The sequence below is a fragment of the Cyprinodon variegatus genome, unplaced genomic scaffold (assembly GCF_000732505.1).
Source record: "Cyprinodon variegatus isolate N-32 unplaced genomic scaffold, C_variegatus-1.0 Scaffold1566, whole genome shotgun sequence".
NCBI classification, from domain to species: Eukaryota; Metazoa; Chordata; class Actinopteri; order Cyprinodontiformes; family Cyprinodontidae; genus Cyprinodon; species Cyprinodon variegatus.
Genome location: NW_015152019.1, coordinates 54,921 through 60,431, shown reverse-complemented (window position 1 = coordinate 60,431; position 5,511 = coordinate 54,921).

Genomic DNA, 5,511 nt, shown 5'->3' with positions numbered 1-5,511 from the left:
CCAGGAAAAAGCTCCTTTCTTTTTCTTGTCAGATTCAAGTTTGTGGTGGAGGGTGGTCTTTATCAGATTACTGCTTCTGCCACTACACCCTTTTTGTATTGTTTTTGCTACAACTCTGACAAAAACTAGAGCTGCCAAGACTACAGCCGACAGCAACTAAACATGACTGAGCTGGAGGATGAATGAGCAGCTGCTGCCATCAATGTGCTGTCAGACTTCAGAATTTCCTCTTTGAAAAAGAAACAAGAAGAGTGGGTTAGTGTCTATTGCTATTTAATTTGTTACCATGATTAACTAAAACCAACCTTTAGATAGGTCCTAAGTGTGGCTTCACCCATTCAACTTGAAATGTATGCTGAATGACCCTCCTGTTCCTAATTAAATGGCAGCAATCAGAGGTAAATGATGAGCACAACTAAACCTGAGTGCAACAGAATATTAATCTGGCGTGCCAGATGAGAATTACAGTCATATAAATGAATTAGCATATGCATTCTGTCAAGACTTGCTTATCAGATTCACAGCGATTATTAAAAATAACCCCCACACATGTATTACACATACACATTTTTTCTGTTAAAGTCTTTATTAATCCAAACGTTCTTTATTAAAATACATTTTTTATCCCCATTTTATATTATCATTAGCCCTCAGAGGAAAATCATGGTAGTTAGAAGAAATACAAGCTTAAAAACATCAGTCTATGTATAATTTGTATATTGTGTTTACATTTTTGAACTGAGCTACTGTAAATAATTACCATTTTAAATAGTTATCCATTAAATATGACAGTATAAACATCAGCAAGTTTTGTGTAAATGAAGTTAATTCTTTGATCAAATGCAATTTTTTTTATTTGATGACGTCAAAGAAATTGGTTAATTCTAACTCTACTTCAGGTTTATAGAATAAAAGTCTGATTGTTGTCTGAGGATCAGTAAAGTGTGATGCTCTTCTGAGTTGAAAGCTTTCATGTAAAAGCTTGTCTCAGTGGAGGCTATGCCACCGAGATTTACAGTAATACAAAAAACTACCAAGGCAATAACTGGAGGCATAACACACAAAATTATGCATTCTGCTAAATAAAACTTAAAAAAAAAATATTGATCCTTAATTTAGGGGTTTTATAAAAAATAAAAATAAATTTTAGCAGAAAAATCCAAAATCCAAGGTTGCTCTCTGCTGTTCCCACAATGGAAGAAGTTTAATTAAATAACACAAAATTAAAGAAACTCACCAGGATATCATATTTATGTAAAATGCTCCTTGCTCCGTGTTTGTTTTTATCAGCATTTATATACAGTTTCTGTGTGCAACACTTTTATCTGCTCAGTGTTTTTCCTCAGGCAGTGAGTGAGAACACAGCATTGATGCCTCAGATAGCTGGGGTAAAGGAACCAGACTAACAGTGACTTCAGGTACGTTTATTTTTATGGTTTTATTTCAAATGTTTACTTTTTTATTTTTTTGTTTATCTATTTATTTATTTTTTTGTTTGTGATTTTGTATTTGGTTCCCTGAAAAACACTATTGCCATGCGTTTACCAAAGTAATCCTTTTTAAGTCAACTATAATAATAATAAGCAGAGTATAAGTAAAATAACAGCAAACGTGTGAACTTAAAGTCACATTTACTTTTACATTATTGAAAAAGGGTTATTTAATATAATGTAAAAAATGTACAACCTTAATAAAGCACGTCAACACTGTAATTTGCTCCATGTAACTTGTTCAAATTTATTTAAATGTGATAATTAAGAAACGTAATAATAATTTTTTTATATGCTACATTAAACGTAACCTGACAACAGCCAGATGCACATGCATCTGGCTGTTGTCAGGTTACATTAAACGGGCAAAAATTAGTAAAAAAATCTAGACTGTACAGATTTACATTAAGTAATTTTGCAGAAGTAAAATCTGAACATTGAGAGGGAAACCAGCTTTCTAAAAATAACCAAATAATATAATAGTAAAACAATACAATAAGGAAATAATGATTAAGATTCGTATTGTTTTTTTTCCACAAAAGATAAAGACAGTTTCTTGGGAAGATTTATGATTTTGATAAATTGTAAATGGAACATCTACATTAACAAAATTAACATTTATTTTATTGTTAATTAAAATAAATACTTTTATGATTGTTTAATATCATTAAAGGTGTTTTATAATGTCTTTTTTCCAGTTTGTGATTTTTACAAAGCAATGTCACCTTAACAGAAGCACACTACCGACAGTTTTGCTTGGTTCTGCATGTGCAGATAGTCACCCTCAGCTGCCTGGATCTTCACTTTTACCTACAGAGTATTTCTTTTGTTATCCTACGATAGGAACAAAGAACAGTTTTATAGAAGTTGGTTTGGTGACGGTGTCCAGATCTGAGGCAAATTTAAATTCTGACTGGAAAAAGTAAGTGGTTTCAGATTACAGTACTTTTTATACCTAATACCTAACATTTTTTCATTTTCACCACACCCTGAAAGATTGGCTGTAAATTTTTCTTCCTGTATTTTTCTTGAAAATCTTTTGACAAACAGAAGTGGGCTTTTAATTCCAAGATTATACTTAGTCATGCTGCAACTTCTTCAAATCTTCAAATAAAAAATAAAATAAAATCAGACTGACAAATCGGACTTAAGCTAAAAAAAGTCACTGCATTATTCCTTACTTGCTCAGGGGCCCCCACCATAACAAAACTGATATTGCTATCAGTGACAACATTGAGGATTTGGCAATAAATTGTATGGACACAATCAATGGCCTCCAAAACAAGCAGGAGACACATATTCAGCCAACAGCATCCTGAATGTGAAGAGCCCACACTGGAACAATAAAAAGGTTTACTCATGTGAAGTGACTCATCTTGTAAAAACAAGCACAAAGAAAGGCTAAAATCTACAATTAAAACTGAAGATTATGTGCATATGCAGCACCCTGAAAAAAATACACTGCTTTGCAGTTACAAGCGTTTACACAACCAATGAGAGATGGAAAGGGTGCTACCTGCTGGCCATGGGGATCAGATTAAATCTAAGGCCCTGGGTAGGCAAGTGTGCATTAAAAAAGTCTAAACTAAGCTTTAGATGTATCAATTTGTGCAAATGTGTTGTTCTGTCTTTGTGAAAATGTATATTTTGTGATACCAACAGTGTCTGTGAATGTTTATTGGTCATTATATATGTCACTGTTTTAATTTTTCCGACATGAATTTGTCTTTGTCAAAATGTCCAACTAATAAATGTTTTAAATAAATGTTGGCTGGAAATACTGTTGGGTTTTAATCCAGAGAAATGTGAGTTTAAAAGATTAAAAGGAAATAATCAACACAGAGACAGGGTTTTGTGACGTCAGCCTTCTGCAGAAGGCAAACTCAATGCAGACAGATTCAGGCTGGGATTCGAACCCAAGGCCTTCTTGCTGCAAGTGCTACATGTACATATTATACATTCCTCAAACCTTATTGAGGAACAGCATAAAGGCATCATTGCATCATTGCTTTACAAAAATATTCCAGTGAACTTTATTTTCTTTCATATTAAAGCCAGAAAATGCAAAAAAAATTACACCCAACAAACACGCAATTGTGACATAAAAGGAAATGGATTTTTTTCAGTGTTGGAACACATGTACTCAGCCCCCTTTACTCTGATATCCTAAATGAAAACTAGTGCCTGATATTACCTTTACAGGCCAGAAAAAGTCTAAGGATCATACTAAAATCACATATGTGGCATATATCAATTTGTTCTTATTCTTTTTAGATTTATCTATCCTGATGTTTGCAAGCAGACGATGGCATTGAGAAAGAATTGAGCAGCCTGTTGTTCACAGCCTCGTCTTTTGTATTCCTCTTTGTATTCACCTTTTCATACAGCCTGATGCCCACCATATACAAGGTACATTTAATATCCGTTTTTTATGAGTAACTGAATTTAACTACATAATACAAAAATATTACAAAAACCACAATAAAACAAGTAATAAGAAACAAGATAGCAAATTGTATCAATTATTTGTGTGTTTATTTAGAATAAAGGATTGGAGAGGAATGGGGGACAAATACATTGATTTTAATTTATTTTTATTTTTACTGACTGAAAAGTTTTTGCTTCGTTAACATTTGTTTTTCAAACATGTAATTTTGTCTTAAGATGGATAAAGCCTGCATTAGTAGCCTAATTTATCTTTATGCTGTCAGTATGAAAGGCTTGCTACTCTGATGTTGCTATGTTAAAAGGTCATTTAGAAATCGTTTACTGATCACCTCTCATCTTTTAACAATTTCTAAGCTTAGCATTAACCTTAACATTTCTATACAAATTTAGACACACTTTCACAGTAAGCTGCACAAGGGATCTTATGCAGTTTAGTTTTATTTCTACATGTGGTTAAAACCTTAAACATCCAAAATACAAACAAGAAGTCTTGAGGTTTTTTGTTATTAACTCGGCGAAGACATCAGTTTCAGTTTCGTCAGTTTGTTCAGATACCAAAGCCACCACGCCGTGAACTGCTGTTATCACTTAATTCTTGCAGGTTTTCAGTTTCCTTTCAGAGGGCCGCTTCCTCTTGCTCTGTATGCCTTTGAGAAAACACCTGCAGCTGTGAAACTTTGTACAAAGCTCCAGAAATATAAATAAACCTTTCAGAATGCAGAAACTCATCTGGCTCCTTTCATTTGAATGTCAGCTGTTGTTCTCGGTTCCAGCAGCATCCTGACTTGCAAGCATTGCCACATGAAATGATCAAGCATTACATATTAACAGCAAAGGCGCTAACTTAAAATAAGATATAAACCGTATTGGTTTAAATTTATTATCTCAGCCGTCTTCCACAATACACATCCTGATGTCAAACACACATCTAAAGGTAAAAGGCTAAAACATTGTATTTAATTAATGATTTGGTCTCGCCTCAACAGGAACCAATCAATTCTGGAACATACAATTTTAAAAAGTAATAAATATAATCCTTGAAAAGTAGAAACAGATTACATTTTTTAAAAATAATTATATGGCTGTTAACATGAAAATTCAGTACTTTGCGAAAACGTAGTATTTTATTACAGGATAGCTAATAAAACAAAGTTAATAATTAAAAACAAAGATTAGAAATTAGAATTTAACTACCAGTTTTTAAACCTCTTGATATTTAAAAAAACAAACAAAGATAGTACATTTGCATCTATATGTGTTTTAGACATTTAAAGGGTGAGATTTTGCCGGCTATTCTGTTTTTTTTTCGGTCAATCTAATTAGTTATTGGGAGATACCAACGTTTATGGGACAGAGTGGCATCAACTATTACCAACATTAGAAAAACAAAAAACAAAACCTGTCATTAACATGACAGAATGATGAAATGTAGTTTTAAAAACTGTACTATAAACTATAAGTTTTTTTTTTATTTAGACTTAGAGATGTTAAAGCTACAGTGTGTAATAATTACAGGGATATACAGTCAGAAATGTAATATATTATACATAACTATGTTATTTATTATCATCTA